A 23879-nucleotide genomic window follows, 5' to 3' on the forward strand; every position below is an offset into this window, starting at 1 on the left:
ATTGGCCACTAATGATCCCACTGACACCAGTGATGGGGCACTATTCCTCCCACTGACACCAATGGTAGGGCACTATTCCTCCAACTGATACCAATGATGGGGTACAATTCCTCCCACCAACACCAAAGATGGAGCACTATTCCTCCCAATGATACCAGTGATGGGCACTATTCCTTCAACTGTCACCAATGATGGGCCTCTATTCCTCCAACTAATGCCAGTGATGGGCCACTATTCCTCCCACTGACACCAATGATGGTGCACTATTCCTCCCACTGACACCAATGATGGGGCACTTATCCTCACACTGACAACAAGAACGGGGCCTTGCTTACTCCCACTAATCCTGGGGCATTTTCTACTCCCAATTGGCAATGGTCAGGCCCCACTAAAGCCTGAAAGACAGTAAACTGTCCCTTTTTTTAGAAAGTTTGTAGACTCCTGGTGTAAGGTATGAGCTCTGTTTAGAGCATGAACTCTATTCTGGCATATGAGTTCTAGAGGTATGAGCTCTATTCTGTGTATGAGCTCTATTCAGGCTATGAGGTATGAGCTCTATTTGGGGTATGAGCTCTATTCGGGGTATGAGGGATGAGCTCTATTCGAGGCATGGGCTCCTGCAGGTAGGGGCAAGGGGGGGCTATTGCCCCCCCCCACAGAATTGTCAAGAAGATGTTGAAGTTGCCAGCTGCAGTGTCCACCGTTGCCGCCGCTGACTTTTTCTGAGTCAGCCGGCTGCTCTCTGTCCTGACACATCTGATCTCCCTCCCTCACCCCCGGCCTGATCATCGGATGAGATGGCTCGGCCGTTCCGCCGCTCCTCTTCAGTGATTGGCGCCGCCCACTCAGTGTAGTCAGTGGCCGAGCCGCTGAGTGATGCGCTGCCAGTGCCTCCTCATCATCACATCACAGGAAATCCTAACCTGAAGTGAGCGGCACATACAGTTGCAAGCAACAAAAGAAGAACCACAGGTGACAGCAGTTAGGAGGAGCATTTTGATTTATATATTGCTGGAAAGTTGGACAGATATGTCTGTGTATGTTAAGAGATAATTCATCTTCTTCACTTTGTATAGGCTGTTTTCATCAAGATCAAAATTTGACCACAACAGATGTATTGCAATATAAAAAGATGTACATTCTCTATTCTATATGTATATGGACATGGACTGGGGGTACGCCTGGCCTGAGTAACTTCCAATACAAATTGAAGCTGAATTATCTCTTATATAACACATATATCTTTCCACTTATGTGTTATATAAGAGATAATTCAGCGTCACATTGTATTGCAAATTACTCAGGCCAGGCATACCATGCCCATATAATTATAGCCTAGAGATTGTACATCTTTTTATATTGCATGGGTGACCTTAAAATGATGCCCCCCCCCCGAAAAAAGTTCTGCGGATGCCCATGATTCAGGGTATGAGGTATGAACTCTATTTGGGGTATGAGGTATGAGCTCTATTTTAAGTATGAGGTATGAGCTCTATTTGGGGTATGAGCTCTATTCGGGGTATGAGGGATGAGCTCTATTTTAAGTATGAGGTATGAGCTCTATTTGGGGTATGAGGTATGAGCTCTATTCGGGGTATGAGGTATGAGCTCTATTTGGGGTATGAGCCTTATTCAGGGTATGAGGTATGAGCCCTATTCGGGGTATGAGGTATGAGCTCTATTCGGGGTATGAGGTATGAGCTCTATTTTAAGTATGAGGTATGAGCTCTATTCGGGGTATGAGGTATGAGCTCTATTCGGGGTATGAGGTATGAGCTCTATTCAGTCTATGAGGTATGAGCTCTATTCGGGGTATGAGGTATGAGCCCTATTCGGGGTATGAGGTATGAGCTCTATTCGGGGTATGAGGTCTGAGCTTTATTCGGGGTATGAGGTATGAGCTCTATTCGGGGTATGAGGTATGAGCTCTATTTGGGGTATGAGCTCTATTCGGGGTATGAGGTATGAGCTCTATTCGGGGTATGAGGTATGAGCTCTATTCGGGGTATGAGGTATGAGCCCTATTCGGGGTATGAGGTATGAGCTCTATTCAGTCTATGAGGTATGAGCTCTATTCGGGGTATGAGGTTTGTACACTTTTCAGGATATGATCTGTATTTCGATAGTGAGTTATGGGCTCTAGAGGAGGTAATTAGGATATGGTGTATAAGCCGCAATCAGGCAATGAGGTCTAGATATCTGAGCTGAATTCAAGCTATGAGGAATGGGCTCTGTTCAGGGTATGAGCTTTATTCAGTCTATGAGGAATGGGCTCTAGAAATGTGAGTTTTAAAATGGTTATGGGGGTATACGCTCTATTCATTATATGAGATATGAGCTCTAATAAGCATATGATGTATACATAGCTCCCAACTGTCCCTGATTTGGAGCAATGTCCCTCTGTCCCTCTTTCCTCCTCATTTGTCCCTCATTTTGGTCTGATCTATAGAGTTGTATATAAAATGCTCTTTTTATCTTTCAAAAAGTGTTTCCCAGAGCTAAACCTTTCATCCAAATTCTAAATTGCTGCATTTGTAAACCTCAAAAGCCAATATAAAGGAATAGTAGTGGTAAAAATAAAGCACTTTGGGGTTTAACTAATAATTTTTTTTTGTATAATGCTCCTTTAAGGGGGTGTGGCAGGGGGTGTGTCCTATGCCTACATACATTTGCTAATAGGTGTCCCTCGCTCCCATCTCAAAAAGTTGGGAGGTATGGATGTATATGCTGTATTCATTATATGAAGTATGAGCAGGGCCGCTTTTAATCCAGTACAACTGGCCCTGTTGTACCGAGCCCGGCCAGCAGGGGGGGGGCCCGGGCAATCTGGACAGAGAATGAAAGAATGCAGAATAAAAAAATTAATAAAAAAAAAAAATTAATAAAAAAAAAATTAAAAAAAGTCTTCCTCCAACTTATCACTGGCTTGGGAAAGATAAATATCACTTGAAGACAAACCTGCACTTTGTTTTAAGGCGGGGTCTGGGTGGGGCTGAAGGAGGGACCAGGGGGCGGGACCAGGGGTGGGGCTGAAGGGGGCCCCATGATTTCTATGAGCACTTTTCACAGTATGAGCTCTGTTCAGCCAATGAGGTAAGATATGTATTCAGGGTATGAGATATGAGCTCTAGAAATGTCAGCTTTATAAAGGTTGTGAGGTATAAGATGTATTCTTTATATGAAGTATGAGCTCTGCTCAAACAATGAGGTAAAAGCTGTAATCAGAGCAGGGGCAGACTGACAACTCATGGGGCCCCCGGGCAATAGGAGATTATGGGGCACCCAGGCAATAGGAGAAAATTATGGGCCCCCGGGCAATAGAAGAGTATGGGGCCCCCAGGCAATAGGAGATTATGGGGCCCCCTGGCAATAGATTATGGGGCTACACAATATACACACACAGTATACACACACAGTATACACACACAGAATACACATACACACACTGGAAAGGCACTGGAGAGGCGGGGCAGCTATAATCTTGGGATTTTTAAAAAACACATATTTTTACATACTGTCCCTGGTTTTATTGAGGCTGGCAACCCTGATGGGGCCCCTTAGTGGCATGGGGCCCTCGGGCAGTGCCCGAGGGCCCGAATGGTCAGTCCGCCCCTGAATCAGGGTATGAGCTCCATTCAGTCTATGAGTTGTGAGCACTATTCAGGGTATGAGCTCTATTCTGTATTCTGTATTATTAGGTATAAGCTCTAAAGGTATGAGCTTCATTAAAGCTATGAGGAGCATAGCATGCAGGGCCAGTGCTACCACCGGCAGCTGGTTTCCCTAATCTCTGTCTCCCGCCGGTGTAGGTTTTTCGGTGCGGTGGTGACTGTATGCAGGGGATGCCTCTGTCTGCAGCATGTAACTAACTCAGGCGCCAGCCACCCCGTCCGTAAGTAAGTAGTGTCAGAGCTGAAGTGCAGCACCGGAGGACCGTGTCCCGAAGGAACCGAAGCACACTTCCCATATGATCAGTGACCTGTCTGAGTCTGACTCTCTGAGTCTCTGCCTCTGCCCATACGTGATTCCTATATCGAGTCATGTGACCTCCTGACCCCGCCCCCCTTCTGTGTCACTGCCATTTGTAGAGGCCGCTCACCCTCCCGGCCTGTCCTGTACAGCGGCAGCGTGTGCTATAGATTAATCAGATTGGAGTAGTGGGTGCTCCATGGCTGGTGACAGCTGGAGCCTGGGGGCATCGAGGAAGGGTTTGTTCCTGGCACTGGCAAGGTCGTCAGATGCATGTAGAGCCCCGGGGAGTGAAAAACACTGACACTGTATTAGGAATCGAGTAAGTCAGTGTAATGGTCAGGTAGGTCAGTGTAGGGGTTAGGTAGGTCAGTTTAGTAGCCAGGTAGGTCAGTGTAGGTGTCAAGTAGGTCATTATAGGGGTCAGGTAGGTCAGTATAGGGGTCAGGTAGGTCAGTGTAGGTAGGTCAGTGTAATGATCAGTTAAGTTAGTTTAGGGGTCAGGTAGGTCAGTGTAGGAGTTAAGTAGGTCAGTGTAGTCATCGGGTAGGTCAGTATAGGGGTCAGGTAGGTCAGTGTAGGTAGGTCAATGTAGGGGTCAGGTAGGTCAGTGTAGGGGTAAGGTAAGTCAGTGTAGGTAGGTTAGTGTAGGGGTCAGTGTAGGTGTCTGGTGGGTCAGTGTAGGGGTCAGGTAGGTTAGTGTACGTGTCAGGTAGGTCAGTGTAGGTAGGTCAGTGTAATGGTCAGTTAAGTTAGTGTAGGGGTCAGGTAGTGTTGGTAGGTCAGTGTAGAGGGTAAGGTAGGTCAGTGTAGGGGGTAAGGTATGTCAGTGCAGGTAGGTCAGTGTAGGGGGTAAGGTAGGTCAGTGTAATGGTCAGTTAAGTTAGTGTAGGAGTCAGGTAGGTCCATGTAGATAGGGGAGTGTAGGTAGGTCAGTGTAGGGATCAGGTAGATCAGTGTAGGGGGTAAAGTAGTTCAGTGTAGGTAGGTCAGTGTAGGGGGTAAGGTAGGTCAGCGTAGGGGGTAAAGTAGGTCAGTGTAGGTAGGTCAGTGTAGGGGTAAGGTAGGTCAGTGTAGGTAGGTCAGTGTAGGGGGTAAGGTAGGTCAGTGTAATGGTCAGTTAAGTTAGTGTAGGGGTCAGGTAGGTGAGTGTAGGTAGGTGAGTAGGTGAGTGTAGGGGTCAGGTAGATCAGTGTAGGGGTAAGGTAGGTCAGTGTAGGGGGTAAAGTAGGTCAGTGTAGGGGATCAGTTAGGTTAGTGTAGGGGTAAGGTAGGTCAGTGTAGGGGTAAGGTAGGTAAGTGTAGGTAGGCCTGTGTAGGGGTCAGGTAGGTCACATGGGCAAGGCAAAGGGGGCAGAGTCAGGGGTGGAGCCAAGGGGGGAGGGGCGGCAAAATTAGGTTTCGCCAAGGGTGTCAAAAATCCTTGCACCATCCCTGATAACATGCATTAGGTTGTGTGAACCCCTTCTCCTACACCCCCAATGCCTGAAACATATCAGTGGAGACTGTTTGCTCAGTGTTGGTTGCCTCTCTCGCTCGCTCTGATTTTGATGTGCCGAGGATTATGGAAAGTTAATAAGAAGACAGATTTGGGGTAATTATACAAGCAGCACAATTCATTTAATGATTTTTTTGATTGAAGACATAACAGGAAGAACCGGTCTGATTGGGTTGAGGCGGCTGTGTCAGAGGTCAGGCTGCTTGTTTACATGTGAACATCGTGCAGCTCTGCATGACAAATTGTAGCTTTTTTCTTTCTATATTTTTTGCATGTATAATAATACAATCAAATAAATATACGAAATATAACAAACAGGAGCATCTGACTCCGCCCACTGCAAGCCTTTGGGGCGGTGATTGTGGTAGACTTTCATTGGAGGTGGATTTGTGTCACTGAGCGGAAACCTAGCCAGGAGTAATGTGCACCCTCCATCTGGCTTGTTATGAAATAGCTGGACATCAGGGAACCCCATCGGGGTATCTGGCATAAAGACAAGGGTCCCCTCTAGTGGTCATAAATCACTACATGAAACATATTTGTGAAAATATGACAATACAGCAAGCAAGGGAAAATGATCAATGTGAAATTGAAAAGTGTAATTGCTGGTAAAATATTTTAACAAGTAGTGGACCTTGGTTGGACATGCTACACACACTCAACAAAACTTTATCAAACTACACAGGATGATTGTAGTATGCCCTGTACTTCTCTTCTCACACTTGCTATAATTTTCCAGCTGTCAAAATGACAGCCGGGAGTTGCCATATTAATAAAACAGTTGTAGAAATGGCTGCTAACAAAAACTGTCTGACACGTTGTTTTTAAATATGGTTTAGTGCTAGAGAGATACAAAGTAACATTGATTATAAACATTGTTCATACAGGAGATAGAAAAATACAAAGTATCATTGTTAAGAAACATTATTCAGACTGGTGATAGTGAGATATAAAGTAACGATTTTTATAGATATTTTTTAGATGGAGATAGAAAGATACAAAGTAGCATTGTTTATAAACATTGTTCATACAAGAGATAAAGAGGTACAAAGGAACATTGTTTATAAACATTGCTCATGCGGGGGGAGATAGATAAAGGGGTAGATTTACTAAAACAGATGCACTCAGAATCTGGTGCAACTATGCTTGGTAGCCATTTAGCTTCTATTCAATCTGTTCAATGGACGGGCCACCACTGGTACAAATTGAAAACCTTCTTATAGAATTGTTCACTCCCCGGTTATCTTTGGCTTTAATACTTTCTGAGTCGCATAGTCGCTGAGTAAGCATGTAACAAGTGTTGTCGGAACTCCTTATTTGCCTAATAAAGCCACTAGAATGGCATTTATTACAGAGAGGTCAGCAGTGGTAACCAATATATTTCTCTGAGTACAGGTCCCCTTTAAGGCAGACAGGTAGGTCAGTATACAATGTATGGGTGACCGGCGTGCGTCTTTATACGCCTGAATATCGCACAGGAACCGTCTCATCCCTTCCTGGAACATTCCAGGCATGAGCCGGAAACACCTTCTCCTATAATTTAATGGCGAGCTGATGCCTGAACTTGTCCGCCATAAAAACGGAACCCTGAGAAAGGAGCAGAAGATATGAAGACAGAAAGAGGAAGCGACAGACAATGTGTGTGTGCACCTGGCTCCTCCCCACCCCACTATTCTATATATACAGTATCTCACAAAAGTGAGTACACCCCTCACATTCTTGTAAATATTTTATTCTATCTTTTCATGTGACAACACTGAAGAAATTACACTTTGCTACAATGTAAAGTAGTGAGTGTACAGCTTGTATAACAGTGTAAATTTGCCGCCCCCTCAAAATAACTCAACATACAGCCATTCATGTCTAAACCGCTGGCAACAAAAGTGAGTACACCCCTAAGTGAAAATGTCCAAATTGGACTCAAAGTGTCAATATTTTGTTTGGCCACCATTATTTTCCAGCACTGCCTTAACCCTCTTGGGCATGGAGGTCACCAGAGCTTCACAGGTTGCCACTGGAGTCCTCTGCCCCTCATCCATGATGACATCACGGAGCTGGTGGATGTTAGAGACCTTGCGCTCCTCCAGCTTCTGTTTGAGGATGCCCCACAGATGATCAATAGGGTTTAGGTCTGGAGACATGCTTGGCCAGTTCATCACCTTTACCCTCAGCTTCTTTAGCAAGGCAGTGGTCATCTTGGAGGTGTGTTTGGGGTCGTTATCATGTTGGAATACTGCCCTGTGGCCCAGTCTCTGAAGGGAGGGGATCATGCTCTGCTTCAGTATGTCACAGTACATGTTGACATTCATGGTTCCCTCAATGAACTGTAGCTCCCCAGTGCCGGCAGCACTCATGCAGCCCCAGACCATGACACTCCCACCACCATGCTTGACTGTAGACAAGACACACTTGTCTTTGTACTCCTCACCTGGTTGCCCCCACACACGCTTGTCACCATCTGAACCAAATAAGTTTATCTTGGTCTCATCAGACCACAGGACATGGTTCCAGTAATCCATGTCCTTAGTCTGCTTGTCTTCTGCAAACTGTTTGCGGGCTTTCTTGTGCATCATCTTTAGAAGAGGCTTCCTTCTGGGATGACAGACAGGCTGACACCCCCCCCCCCACCCCTTCAACCTCTGCAGCAATGCTGGCAGCACTCATACATCTATTTCCCAAAGACAACCTCTGGATATGATGCTGAGCACGCGTGCACTCAACTTCTTTGGTGGACCATGGCGAGGCCTGTTCTGAGTGGAACCTGTCCTGTTATACTGCTGTATGGTCTTGGCCACCGTGCTGCATCTCAGTTTCTTATAGCCTAGGCCATCTTTATGTAGAGCAACAATTCTTTTTTTCAGATCCTCAGAGAGTTCTTTGCCATGAGGTGCCATGTTGACCTTCCAGTGACCCGTATGAGAGAGTGAGAGCGATAACACCAAATTTAACACACCTGCTCCCCATTCACACCTGAGACCTTGTAACACTAACGAGTCACATGACACCAGGGTGGGACTCTATTAATTAGGTGACTTCTGAAGGCAATTGGTTCCTCTAGATTTTAGTTAGGGGTATCAGAGTAAAGGGGGCTGAATACAAATGCATGTCACACTTTTCACATATTTGTTTGTAAAAAATGTTGAAGATCATTTATCATTTCCCTTCCACTTCACAATTATGTGTTTTTGGTTGTAACATGACAAAATGTAGAAAAATTTCAAGGGGTAAGAATATTTTTTTCAAGGCACTGTGATATATATATATACATATATATATATATATATATATATTGGACCATGCCTGCGTAATATGTACTGAAATGGCCATTTGTACTATGTGACAGGGTGACAACACAGGAGCAGAATTGGGAGACATGTTGTGTTGTCACCTTATAACAGGAACAGCCTGAAGAAGGACGCGGGATCTCCAGGGTTTCCTTTAATGAAAGCTGCATCTTTTTTAAAGGATTGTTAACATATTAAAGCTGAGTTCACATCATATAGGTGCGACCCAAAGGGCTTCCCTATGCATTAGAAATGTGGAAAAGACGTGCCTGAAACCTTCCAAAGTGCTGCAGCACAGTGTGCTGAAATGGGCATTTGTGCTGTGTGACAGGGTGACAACGCAGGAGCAGAACTGGGGGACGGGGACAGAGCGTTGTCACTCTATAACAGGAAGTGCCTGAAAAAGGACATAGGATCTTCAGAGATTCCTTTAATGAAAGATGGATCTTTTTTTTAAAAGTATCATTAACATATTAAGGCTCAGTTCACACCATAGAGGCGCAACTGAGTGCAGCGTGCTCCCGTGCGTCACACGTCCTGCAGCCCATTTATTTCTAAAGTTCTGCCCTGCGCATGAGAAATGCAGGGGAAGAAGTTCCTGAAATGATGAAAGCTGCATCTTTTTTTTTAAAGTATTGTTAAAATATTTAGGCTCAGTTCACGCCATAGAGGCGCAACTGGGCGTGGCGCGCTCCCGTGCGTCACGCGTCCCGCAGCCCATTTATTACTAAACGGCTGCCCTATGCATGAGAAATGCAGAGAAGAAGTTCCTAAAATGATGAAAGCTGCATCTTTTTTTAAAGTATTATTAATATGTTAAGGCTCAGTTCATGCCATAGAGGCGCAACTGAGAGCAGCGCGCTCCCGCGCGTCACGTGTCCCGCAGCCCATTGATTCCTAAAGGTCTGCCCTACGTATGAGAAATGCGGAGAAAAAGTTCCTGAAATGATGAAAGCTGCATCTTTTTTTAAAAATTATTTATAATATATTATGGCTCAGTTCACACCATTGAGGCGCAGCTGAGCGCGGCGTGCTCCCGCACACGTCACGCATCTGGCAGCCCATTTATTTCAATAGGGCTGTCTTATACATGAGAATTGCAGAGAAGAAGTCCCTGAAATGATGAAAGCTGCATCTTTTTTTAAAAGTATCGTTAATGTATCAAGGCTCAGGTCACACCATAGAGGCGAAACTGAGCACGGCGTGCTCCAGCGCATCACGCATCTTGCTGCCCATTTATTTCTTAAGCGCTGACCTATGCGTGAGAAATGCGGAGAAATTCCTGAAATGATGAAAGCTGCATCTTTTTTTTTTTTTTTTTAAAGTATTGTTAATATATTAAGGCTCAGTTCACGCCATAGAGGCGCAACTGGGCACGGCGCACTCCCATGCATCACGTGTCCCGCAGCCAATTTATTCCTAAAGGTCTGCCCTACGCATTAGAATTGCGGAGAAGAAGTTCTTGAAATGATGAAAGCTGCATCTTTTTTAAAAATTATTTATAGTATATTATCACACCATAGAGGCGCAACTGAGCTCGGCACGCTCCTGCGCGTCACGCGTCTGGCAGCCCATTTATTTCAAAAGGACTGCCTTACGCAGGAGAAATGCGGAGAAGAAGTTCCTGAGAATATGAAAGCTGCATCTTTTTTTTAAAGTATCATTAACATATTAAGGCTCAGTTCACACCACAGAGGCGCAACTGGGTGTGGCGCGCTCCCTTGCGTCACGCGGCTGGCAGCCCATTTATTTCTAAAGAACTGACCTATCCATGAGAAATACAGAGAAGAAGTTCCTGAAATGATGAAAGCTGCATCTTTTTTTTTTTTTTTAAAGTATTGTTAATATATTAAGGCTCAGTTCACGTCATAGAGGTGCAACTGGGCGCGGCACGCTCCCGTGCGTCATGCGTCTCGCAGCCTATTTATTTCTAAAAGACTGCCCTATCCAGGAGAAATGCAGAGAAGAAGTTCCTGAAATGATGAAAGCTGCATCTTTTTTTTTTTTTTTAAAGTATTGTTAATATATTAAGGCTCAGTTCACGTCATAGAGGCGCAACTGGGCGCGGCACGCTCCCGTGCGTCATGCGTCTCGCAGCCTATTTATTTCTAAAAGACTGCCCTATCCAGGAGAAATGCAGAGAAGAAGTTCCTGAAATGATGAAAGCTGCATCTTTTTTTAAAGTATCATTAACATATTAGGGCTCAGTTCATGCCACAGAGGCGCAACTGGGGCGTGGCGCGCTCCCGCGCGTTGAGCAGCCCATTCATTTCAGTGGAGTACCCTACACGTGAAGAAAAGCGGAGAAGTCCCTGAAATCTTTCCAAAGTGCTGCAGCACCATGCAGGTTTGGCGCATGCAAAAAAACGCACGTGTTTGCAGATGCGTGGAGACGCCATTCGATTCATGCCATGAACAAAAGGCCAGCGCGTTTCTGTGTGCTGCGCCAATTTTCACGCGTTCCCGAGTTGGCGAACCTCTCCTCAAGTTTGCATCGACTTGAATTGCCCCCGTTGGCGAGACTTTTTTTTTTTTTTTTTAAAGGTTCACGGTGAACTCGGGGACGGTGGGGGGGGGCTGAAAATTCTGGGAGGTGCCCCCCGAATCCAGGTCACGACCCCCGACCTGAGGAAGAGGAATTGTTGCCGTTTAGGATGTGTTAGGGGGTCTCTCCTTTTGATAAAATGCGTGTTTCTCCTTTTTCCGCGGGAGGCAATCACACCAGTATATCATTAACTCGCCGCGAAAGGCTCTGTAAAAGGAGATGACGGGAGACCTTAGCCCGCACCCCGCTGGGGTATGCTCCGAGCACAATATCTGGCAGACCATGAGATTAAGCCCCAGAGAAAAGTGAAAATGCCCTGCACGATTCACACGCTCTTTAGATTGTTTTATTAAACCATTTCAATAGGGATTTCCCTTTTGCCCGTCTCCGAGGGCCCTCCAATGCATAGTTCTACGTTGCTATGACTTAGTAGGTCCTGGCTAATCAGCGGCGAGGGCGAATTTCATATAAAATATTTGGGCCTATTGTGGGTTTAATGCGGCGTGACAGTGGCGAGACAAAGGGAGATTCTATTACCCAGCAGGTAATAAGAACCATTTTGCTTTACCGGGGACGAGGATTGTCACTTGCGATCAGACCACTCCAATACAGCCGCGCATTCCATCCTCAGGTGGGCTCGGCCGGCCCCATTGTCACCAAATTTATTTTTTTTTCCTCCCAATTTTCACTTGTCCTCGGTTTTTTTCAGACCCCTTGTACCCCCCCTAATCCTCTCCTTGAGTTATTGGATTTTTTTTTTTTTTAACAGTTGCGTTTATATTAAAAAAAAAAAAAAGAATTTCCAACTCAATTTGTGTCGTGTAATTTTTTAAATTGTTACAAAATTTGTATGTTCAACCAGTTCAGCTCTCACACCTGGAATTTTAATTTAGGATGTTTCAGGACAGGATGCCATGCAACCTATTTAAAAAAAAAAAAAAAAAAAAAAAAAGAATTCCCAACTCAATTTGTGTCGTGTAATTTTTAAAATTGTTACAAAATTTGTATGTTCAACCAGTTCAGCTCTCGCACCTGGATTTTTAATTTAGGATGTTTCAGGACAACCTATTAATTACTTTAATTAGGTTATTTGATGATATTGATTTGTAATATTTATTGAAAATTTTAAGATTTTATTTTTTGCGCAAATCAAAAACATAATAAAACTAAAAAAAATTCACTTTTCCTACTTTGATCAGCGTTGAAAAAATAATTATGTTACTATAATAATAATTACTTTAATTAGGTTAATTGATTATATTGTTTTGCAATATTTATTGAAAATTTCAAGATTTTATTTTTTACACAATTCAAAAACATAACAACACAAAAAAAAATCACTTTTCTTACTTTCATCAGTGTTAAAAAATAAATATGTTACTGTACTAATAATTACCTTAATTACCAGTATATTCATTTGTTATTGTTTTGCAATATTTATTGCAAATTGCAAGATTTTATTTTTTTATGCAATTCAAAAACATAACAAAACTAAAAAAATGCACTTTTACTACTTTGATCAGCATTAAAAAAAGAATTATTTTACTGTAATAATAAATACTTTAATTTAATTAATTAATAATATTGTCTTTCAATATGTATTGCAAATGGCAAGACTTTATTTTTTATGCAATTCAAAAACATAACAAAACTAAAAAAAATGCACTTTTCCTACTTTGATCAGAGTTAAAAAATAATTATGTTACTGTTATAATAATTACTTTAATTAGGTTAATTGATGATATTGTTTTGCAGTATTTATTGAAAATTGCAAGATTTTATTTTTTATGCACTCCAAAAACATAACATAACAAAAAAAAAATCACTTTTTTCTACTTTGATCAGCGTTAAAAAACGAATTTTGTTACTGTAATAATAATTGGTGATATTGTTTTGCAATATTAATTGCAACTGCAAAATTTAATTTTTTTTTATGCAATCCATAGTCCAAAAACATAAAACTACAAAACAATGCACTTTTTTTTCCTACTTTGATCAGCGTTAAAAAATAATTATGTTACAGTAATAATAATTATGTTAATTGCATTAATAGATAATATTGTTTTGTAATATTTATTGCAAATTGCAAGATTTTTTTTTTTTATGCAATCCATAGATTGTAAACCTAACAAAACTTAAAATCATTTTGACCTAGGCCAGAAACAAGGAAGCGAGTGAAGAAATATAAAACCTAAAGATTAAAACAAGCAAATATAATATACTTTCCTATTTATTTACTAAAGCTAGCCGCATCAGGATTAAAAAATTGTTAATGTTGATTGGCAGAGTTTAGTTCCGCATTAATTAGGGCCAATTGGGGTAAAGTAAGGGTTAATAAAGGGGTTAAACAGAAACAATTTTTTTTAAAGAAAAACAGTTTTTTTTTTACATAACAGGTTGCTTTAACTGATGTCCTATGCTGATGGAAGTTCATCCTTTTGATCTGCAGGTGAATGAAACAGAATAGATACAAATGAAACATTTGTATCTATTCTGTTTCATTCACCTCTCTATCTTGTTCTGATCAGTATTTATAAACACTGTGTCAGATGTTTCCTTTTTTTTTGACAGCAGCAGTTTCTACAGCTCCTGTATTTACATAGCAGCTCCCGGCTGTCATTTTGACAGTCGGGAGTCGCCTGCAAGTGTGGAGGAGAGTCAATGGGGCGGAAGGATGGAGCGTACTACACACACCCGCTGAAGTGTCTTTGGACGTGCGTAGTACGCCCAGTGCTCACAACTGATTCATCTTTGAGTGGGGCGAGCCAAGAAATTTTGGTTTGTTAGTTGTACCCTCCAAATATAGGTTTCAAGTGAACTTCTTCCATTGGAAGGCATGTAGGAAAATCTTAAAATAAAATAGCTTCCGGCGTCCAGGAGTCGCCCGCAAGTGTGGAGGAGCGTCAATGGGGCGAAAGGATGAAGCGTACTACATACACCCACTGAAGTGTCTTTGGACGTGCGTAGTACGCCCAGTGCTCACAACTAATTAATCTCTGAATGGAGCGAACCAAGAAATTTGGTTTGTTAGTTGTACCCTCCAAAATAGGTTTCAAGTCAGGGTTTCTCAACCAGGGTTCCATGGAACCATTGGGTTCCTCCAGAGGTTCCCAGGAGTTCCTTGAGCAATGAGCAATTTCTGCCTCTCAAATAAGCTCAAATAAGTTCCCACTGACACCTTTCATCTTTTTAGCTATCTTCTGTAAGAGGGAAATTCTTCCAAATGACCACAAGTGTAAGGAGCATTCTTCCCACTGACCATCACATGAATGTATCATGAGATCATAAGATGTAGATATAGTATTTTTTAGCAGAGGGTTCCCTGAGACTGGAAAGTTATTTCAAGGGTTCCTCTGCTTTGAAAAGTTTGGGAAAGGCTGTTTCAAGTGAACTTCTTCCATTGGAAGGCATGTAGGAAAATCCTAAATTAAAATAATACTTGATGGGGTTGGTGTTTTCCAACCAATATGGATCTGTAGTGATCCATTCACCCCTACAGTTGTTCAGGCCCTCTGTTGGGAATTGGGGAATTCATCCCAAAGGTGTTCTGTCGGGTTGAGGTCAGGAGTTCCTCTACCCCAAACTCACTCCTCCAAGTCTTTATGGACCTTGCTTTGTGCACTGGTCCAAATCATTTGGTGGGGGGGGGGGGGGAATTATGGTGTGGGACGTGGTGGCTGGTGCTCCATTTTTTGGGGAGCGGCAAACAACCCCCCCCCATGAGCCTGCCGCAGCCTGGCTCTGTCCACCTGACTACTCTCCTACTGCTCGTCCATCTGCTGTGCATGGACTTCACGGTGGCCGAGAAGGAGGGGAAGCCGCAGTTACCCCACCCACAATCGTGGCTTCCCCTCCTTCTTGGCCATCGTGAAGTCCATGCACAGCAGATGAACAAAGCAGTAGGAGAGCAGCCAGGTGGACAGAGCCAGACTACGGCATTCTCGTGGAGGGGGGGGGACAGAAATCGCCATCTTTCTTCTCCCAGCTCAGGCTGCATGGCAACTCTGCCTCTGCACGCCACCGCCATAGACTGCACGCTCATTGGCTCCCACCAGCTTCCCCCGCCTCCTCCTTCGCTCCTCTACTCCTCCTCTCCGCTCCAACCACTGCCACACAAGTGGGTGGGCTCAGGGTGAAGTGCTCTGTGCCCGGGGCCCACCCTTTTCTGAAGCCAATTAGAGCCTCAGGCTTTAATCATGTGCTTCAAAAAAAATTAAAAAAATTGGAATCCATGCATCCGGCGCCCTGCATGTAGATTAGGGGCCGGGTGCATAGATCAGGAGGGAGGGGGGAAAGTTCATGTGCGTGTAAAGGCAGGCGTCCCAATAGTTTTGACAACATAGTGTATGAGCCTCTTGTGCAGCAGCGCTCAGACTGGGAGAGAAAGAACCAGGAAAAAGAGCCAATCTATTGTGCTACAATGTTGAGACTATTCACACAGATAGGAGGAGAGAGCAGAGTGACAGTGAGATGAGCTGATTCTTTTTTTTTTTTTTTCACTGTCCAGTCACAGGCTGGGGGGACCAGAAGGTGTTAGTGAAATGTAGCAGAGGAAAAAGCATGTTTCCTGGCCTGCCAGACAGGGCTGTGCTGTGTGGCAGAGCTGTGTAGTTTTGGAACGGGATGGGCAGAAAAAACATAAAACATTTTCCTCTATACGTATTCTATTTGTATATTTGGCTGTTTGCCTGGAGTTCAGTTTTAAAGCGGAACTTCAGTCATTTTTTCATCTTTCTATCTATTAAATCTTCTGCCCTTGTTGTTGTTTTAACTTTGGATAGTAAAACATTTTTTTTCTGCCAGTAAATCCCTTATACAGCCTACTTCCTGGTTCCCGTCTGATCATTATCCTAGGCTTATGACATCATATACAGCTCTCTCTCTCACTCTCCTGAGAGTTTGCCAGGAAGGCAGTGGTGTCGCTAGGGGGTGGCTACTGGGGCCCATAGCCCCGAGTCTCTTACCTAGGGTTGGCTCTGGGCTCCATCTGCTCAGCTGGTGGCCGGGGGAGGAACATGACTAATTAATGTTATCAGGCACATGTTCTTATCTATATTCAGCAGTTTCGACAATTTAATCATTGTCCCGAGGTCCACTTCTATACTGGTCTGCCGGGCAATGTAATTGTCGGGAACCGCAGCACAAGGATTACTCCGCCGGGACTATTTGATTTTCAGGCTCAGGCGGAGTAATCCTTGTGCTGTATATATATGATATATATATATATATATATATATATATATATATATATATATAATACATATAAATATGTATAATATATGTATAAATAAATATATATATATATATATATATATATATATATATATATATATATATATATATACCGGTATATATATAATATATATATACACATGTATATTATATACATATGTATGCCCACCCAAGCGTATGACTTTCTTCACTTCGCTGCTATGGGCTCTAGCCCCATATCTTTTGTAGACCTAGCAACGCCCCTGCAGGAAGTGAAGGGGGTGTGAGTCATAAGAGGGCCAATGAGAGCTGCAGAGCTGGAGGTGTGCCTCTGTGTAAATCCAGGAAGTGAACAGGCAGCAGCTTCAGCTGCCCACAGTTAAAATGGCTGCAGCCAGACTCAGTGGAGGGAGATTTCTGCAGCATATTTGGCAAGTACAGAATCACAGTATATATAAAATAATACGCAAAGTGGTTGGAGGGAAGCTCCAGAATGGCAAAAGATGTTTTTATTACAGATCATGTGAGCAGACTGCAGCTCCTCTTTTAAAGACCTACAGTAAAATAGAAGGGTCCACTTGTTGGAATGATTAGGGGGGGGGTGCATGGTTAGGCTGCAGCAAGGAGGGGGGGGGAATTAGGCCGCCTAGAGACTTCCATGGGTGGAGTTACGGAATTGGAAGCTCTGGATTAGGTGTTCCCAAAACACCGGGTTATGCAACCAGAGGATTTGACACAGATGGAGTTTGATAAAAAAAATAATTAAAAGATAACCCCCCCCCCCCCCCGAGAGGATAGGCTCTGTCCACTCTGCCCATCGGATCCAATCCCAGTTGATCGCCCCGGAGTGCCCCTTTAGCCCGTTTCACCCTAAGCTCTCCCTAAGCCCATTGGCCGCATGCCTCTTCGGGAGTCGGCGTTTCTTTTCTTTTTTTTTCCTTCTTTCCAGCAGTTGTTATCGGTGGATCTGTGCCCGGGATTAAGTGTATTACACAGTTATGTTCTACTTGGCTGCAGCCGAAATGCGGCACACACCCTTTCTGTGCCGGAGGGCCTGGGCGCAGGGCAGGAGGGGGGTAAACGTGAGCATCTTCTCCCTTTGATGGCCTGCAAGTTCCGATCTGTCCTCCTCCTCCTCGGCGTACCCTCATACCGGCTGTCAGAGCTTTTCTCCGCCGCTGTGAAAAGGGGGTTTGAGATTCCTGGCAAGGGACTCCGGTCTGATAAGTTCATTAGCGGCAGCCGCCCCGGTGGATTTGCTGTATATATTTAGCACAATTATCTAAGCGCTATCTTTGAACTCCGGGGCGAGATGGAAGATTTCATTGTACCTCAAGAGCCACAAAAGATATAAATCCAATATTTGCAAACCCAGATATTACATTGTAAAAGTATCAATACTGACATGATCCGGGGGGTATAGGCAGCCCTTCTGTACTGGGCCAAGACCCTATTGGGTCAGTCGGGGGGGCAACAAGGCTTCCTCCAACCAGAACTCCCTCCATCCTGCAGTGCAGCTCTGAAGAAGATTGACCACCAGTGCCCAGAGCTCATGGCGGACAAGGCAAATTATGTGTCGGCAAAAATACCCCCCCCCTAAAAAAAAAAAAATGGAGCACTATTCTGCATGCCTGCCCCCTAAGCAAAAATCACCCCCTCCTCCCAGTACAAAGATGCTCCCCCCTGCTGAAGTCACCCCTCCCAGCACAAATCTTTACCCCCCCCCCATTCCCTTCTAGTAAAAAACTCTACCCCTCAAATGTCCCCTCCATGCACAACTCCCCCCCCACTCCAAATCCACCTCTTCCAGCATAAATCCCCCAATCCCCCAACGTCGCAATAATCCCCCCCACACAAATACAACCCAAGAATCCCTACTAGCACAAATCCCCCCCCCCCCCACTCGAAATCTCCCTCTTCTAGCATCAATTCCCCTTCCCCCAACCTAGCAATAACCCCCCCCCCACAAATTAAATTTCCCCCCAAGCACAAATCCTCCCCCGCACTCCAAATTCTCCCCTTCCAGCATAAATTCCCCTCCCCCAACCTAGCAATAATCCCCCCCCCCCCTCCAAATTTAATTTTCCCTCCAATCACGGATCCCCCCCACTCCAAATTCCCCCTCTTCCAGCATGAATTCCCCCTCCCCCAATCCCCCGACGTAGCAATAATTCCCCCCCCACACACACACACAAACACACAAATCTCCCCCCCCAATCATCCCTACTAGCACAACCCCCCCCCCACAAAAAAAGAAAAAAAATATTTCCCCTCTACCGTGTTACTTTTATAGCGCAAATCTTTACCCCCCCATTCCCTTCTAGCACAAAACCTCAAAATTGTGCCCCTGCGTTGTCACCGTGTCACATGCTCCCCCCAATTAACCGCTTGCCGACCGCTGCACGCCGATATACGTCAGCACAATGGCAGCGGTGGGCAAATGGGCGTACCTGTACGTCCCCTTTAATTGGCGGGGCTAGCGGGCACGTGCGCGGCGCGCCGCTTACAAAGTGACCGTGCCCGTGGCAGCTGCGGACTCGATGTCCGCCGGTGTCCCAGCGATCGTTTCACGGAGCTGCAGAACGGGGAAGTGCCTATGTAAACAGGGCATTTCCCCATTCTGCCTTGTGACATGACTGAGATCACTCCTCCCTGTCATCGGGAGCAGTGATCACTGTCATGTCAGTGGTAGCCCATCCCCCCCCACAGTTAGAATCACTCCCTAGGACACACTTAACCCCTTGATCGCCCCCTAGTGTTTAACCTCTTCCCTGCCAGTGTCATTTACACAGTAATCAGTGGATTTTTATATCACTGATCGCTGTATAAATGACAATGGCCCAAAAATAGTGTCAAAAGTGTCCGATGTGTCCGCCATAATGTCGCAGTCCTGATAAAAATCGCAGATCGCCGCCATTACTAATAAAAAAAAAATAATAATAAAAATGGCATAAATCTATCCCCTATTTTGTAGACGCTATAACTTTTGCGAAAATCAATAAATATACGCTTATTGTGATTTTTTTTTTACCAAAAATATGTAGAAGAATACATATCGGCCTAAACTGAGGAAAAATTGTTTTTTTATATATTTTTGGGGATATTTATTATAGCAAAAAGTAAAAAATAATGCTTTTTTTCAAAATTGACGCTCTTTTTTTGTTTATAGGGCAAAAAATAAAAACCGCAGAGGTGATCAAATACCACCAAAAGAAAGCTCTATTTGTGGGGAAAAAAAGGACGCCAATTTTGTTTAGGTACAACGTCCCACGACCGCGCAATTGTCAGTTAAACTGACGCAGTGCCGAATCGCAAAAAGTGCTCTGGTCAGGAAGGGGGTAAAATCTTCCAGTGCTGAAGAGGTTAAGACAACAAGCGGCTGTGTCAACACGCATTGACATTTGACATGGTCCATCGTTGTCATGAATCAGGAAACCGCTCCAGAACAAAAATGTGCCGCTGATGTTGGAGCAAGTGCATGCAGACAGGAAAGTGGCTGAAAGAGGCTGCAAGTGGTTCTCTGATTGGATGGGGGTAAAGAGGAGGGGCAGTGATGTCACAAAAAAACTCTGCCTCATCCAATCAAAGAGTGCCATACATTTATTGGAAAATATTAAGGTGTTCTGTGCCAAGCAGGTGACCCCCCCGTGGTTAGAGCTGAGGCCACTCACACAGACCCCGGAAACTTGTGGCATCAAGTCAAGCTGGGTCAATCTACAGATACAAAAAAATATAAATCCTGGAGTTCAGCTTTAGGCTGCCTTCACACCTGTACAATTTTGCCGCGCTTTTTCGGAAACGTGCTGCATTCACTGGTTGCGCTTACGATGGAATAAATTGTTAATGGCTCCCCAAGCGCAAAACCAAAAACCACCCAATGCTCTGCGACTGAAAAGGTTCTAGAGCTACTTTGCATAGGGCAGACCATACAAGTGAATAGGCTGTCTCAGGTGCGGCGCACGTTAACCCGTGAGAAACGCCTAAAAAGAACACAAGTGGAAACACGCGTTTCGGCTACATTTAGGTGAGAATGGAGCCTTAAAGTGGACCTTTCGTTGACTTGAATACATTCTTGACACGTCACAATATGCAGCAAGTTTTCCCAAAAGCTCCACATTTTATCTAAAAAAAAAAACCCATCCTTGAGCTACAGAGACTTTGCCTAGGCTGAGATGATGTGATCAGTCTGCTGCAGGCAGAAGGAAGCATTTCCTCAGTCTCCCCTCCCCCAGTGATCAGACAAGGGTTTTTTTTCAGTTGCTTCTGGGAGGGATTTACTGTTGAGGGGAGGGGTCTTTATTGCTGAAGGGTCTAGTGACGCTGGCTGCTGGGGAATCTATTGTTGCTGGAGGGGATCTATTTTTTTTTATGGGGGGGGTCTATTGTTGCTGGGGAGGTCTATTGTTGCTGCTGGTGGGGGATCTATTGTTGCTGGGGTGGGTCTTATGTTGCAGGGGGTCAATCGTTGCTGGGAGGGATCTACTGTTGGGGGAGGGGGTCTAATGTTGCTGGCTGCTGGAGGGTCTATTGATAATGGCTGTGGGGAGTCCATTGTTGTGGGAGGGGATCTATTTTTGCAGGGGGTTTCTATTGTTGCTGGGGAGGTCTATTGCTGCTGGTGGGGGATCTATTGTCGTTGGGGGGGTCCATTGTTGCTAGATCTATTTTTACCTTTCTTGCAGAGTTGGGCCGAGCACCCCCTGGTTCGGTTTGGTTCGGTTCGCGCCTGAACTCTTAAACATTGCAAAATTTTGGACACGAACCGCAAACCCTATTAAAGAGTCTATGGGACCCAAACTGGAAAAATCCAAAGTGCATGCGTGATGTTACAAGGGGGCGGTGCCACCAGTTGATGTCACCAGGTGGCTCTACCCCTTACCTATTTAAGAACTGTCAAACGGCTGAGCAGGCAGAACCCCCCTGCCCCAAAGCACCCCCCCATGTTGAGGGCATTTGGCCTGGTATGATTTAGGGGGGGGACTCCTCGCTCGTCCTCCCCCTTTCCTGACCTGCCGGGCTGCATGATCAGATAGGGGGCTGTTATGGACTTGGGGGGGGGCCCACACGTGTTTTTTATCTTTTTATGCATGGGCCTGGAATGGATGGGGGGGGGACCACCACGCTGGTTTTTTTTTTCATTTTTTAAAATTCAGCTGACAGCGGGGAAGCCCATTGACGGCTGATGACTCATCCGTTGTTAAGGATGCAGCGGCTGGCTTCCCGGCACGGTCCTTAACAACCATCTATGCACTATGCAGCTGGCAGTGCATTTCGGGGTGACTGGCAGGCGAATATCCTGCTGAGCGCTCCCCTCAAACTCGAGTGTTTGCCAAAAGGGTGAACAGGCAATGTTTGGGCCAAACTTTTGCTCGGCTTGAACTTTTTGCTCAACTGTACTTTCTTTGTTATCATTAACAAATTCCATACAAAATACTTTGCACCACAAAATTATACTTGCTTCTGTATTCTCTAAAAAGGGGCAATACTGGAAAGGTGGGTAAGGGGTGGAACCAAGGAATGGTGCTCGGAGGTGGGTAGTGGGCGGAGTCAAGGGGTGACTCAGAAGGGAGGCGTTCCTGCACCTATTCAATAAGAAAAAAAATCCCTGGATTGGACTGCAACATTGTAACCATAGGTGTGCGCACAAGGTGTGCCAGATGTGCCTGGGAGGGTAGGGTTACCCCTTGCACCCAGTGGTGTATTTAGGTTTTGTGCTGCCCTAGGCCTGACTAAATGCATGCACCCCCCTAATTTAAATACGACCCACCCCATCCTGCCGAGGCCACACCCCTTCCTGTTTAAGACCCACCCTATCATCTGTAAACAACACCCCTTCCTCTTTAGGCTCATTTGGCACCTTTCAGGGGGGAATGGGTACCTGTTTCTGACAGGTACCCTTCCCCACTTCCGGGAGACACTACAGTATTTTTAGCTGCTGAGTTTTAATGCTATCACGGGGGGGGGTGTCTCACTGTGCCCTCAAACGCAGCCACTGTGCCCATCAAACGCTGCCACTGTGCCCATCAAATGTTGCCACTGTGCCCATCAAATGCTGCCACTGTGCCCATCAATTGCAGCCACTGTGCCCATCAAACGCAGCCACTGTGCCCATCAATTGCAGCCACTGTGCCCCATCAAACGCAGCCACTGTGCCCTCAAACGCAGCCACTGTGCCATCAAACGCAGCCACTGTGCCCATCAAACGCAGCCACTGTGCCCTCAAACGCAGCCACTGTGCCCATCAAACGCAGCCACTGTGCCCATCAAACGCGGCCACTGTGCCCATCAAACGCAGCCACTGTGCCCATCAAATTCTGTCAGTGCCCATCAAATGCTGCCAGTGCCCATAATACTGATATACTTTATTAAATCATTGTACCTGCTGTCCTGGGGGTTTCCCTTGTGCTCCTCTCTCTCCTCCTGACGTCACAGCCCCAGGGCCGAGGAGACGATTCACTGCAGGAAAGCAGTGCAGGGGAGGGTAGGTTGGAGCCTAAGGCTCCACCTGTCACCTGTTGCTTATGGGGGGCGCGAGTGACACACGCCGCCCCCCCCGCATGAGAGAAAGCCCCCCCACCCGTCTGACTGATTCCCGGCTCCCGCTGCCGCCTCCCGCACACTTGCAGCCCACGGCGGCCGGCTTTCTGTAGCGGCGCCGCTGTGTATGGGCGTGCTTGTCAGAGAGTAGGGGGCGTGAGATACACGCCCCCACCCTCTGCCAAGCACGCCCATACACAGCGGCGCCCCTACAGAAAGCCGGCCGCCGTGGGCTGCAAGTGTGCGGGAGGCGGCAGCGGGAGCCGGGAATCAGTCAGACGGGTGGGGGGGGCTTTCTCTCATGCGGGGGGGGGGGCGGCCTATTTTGCCGCCCCCCGCAAAGTGCCGCCCTAGGCCTAGGCCTTGTTGGCCTAGGCCAAAACACAGCCCTGCTTGCACCAATAGTGCAGCTTCAGGGGTTGCAGGGGTCTCAATGGCAACCCCACCCTTCAACTGTATACATACATGCACGCATATGTGTCTGAGCTTTGGGGGTGGACACCCTAATGCAATAAGCTGCGCACACCTATGATTGTAACTTTGTAACAAGTCAGGAGAACACAGCCAAGAACTGCACAGGCACCAAGATTTATATGACTGTTTCACTTCTGTCCAGGAAGTAGATGGTGGCCTTGGATGATGCCTGATCAAAGATGGCTCCATTCTTCTGGAAAGAAAAGCAGATTGTCAGGCATTCTCTAGAAGTAAAAACTATATCTGATACTAAATACACTTTAATGTGGTGTTCCGGCCGAAATTATACTTTTTAAATAAAAATACCCCTATAATACACAAGCTTAATGTATTCTAGTAAAGTTAGTCTGTAAACTAAGGT

At 45.4% G+C, this 23879-nt stretch overlaps 1 protein-coding gene across 1 annotated transcript in view; it reads left to right on the plus strand.

Moving 5' to 3' along the window:
* WNT3A (Wnt family member 3A) overlaps window positions 1-23879 on the plus strand; it is a 133317-nt gene that overhangs the window by 103679 nt on the left and 5759 nt on the right. The gene's annotated exons all lie outside the window — the stretch shown is intronic.

This window comes from Aquarana catesbeiana, linkage group LG05 (genome assembly GCF_042186555.1).
Source record: "Aquarana catesbeiana isolate 2022-GZ linkage group LG05, ASM4218655v1, whole genome shotgun sequence".
NCBI lineage: Eukaryota > Metazoa > Chordata > Amphibia > Anura > Ranidae > Aquarana > Aquarana catesbeiana.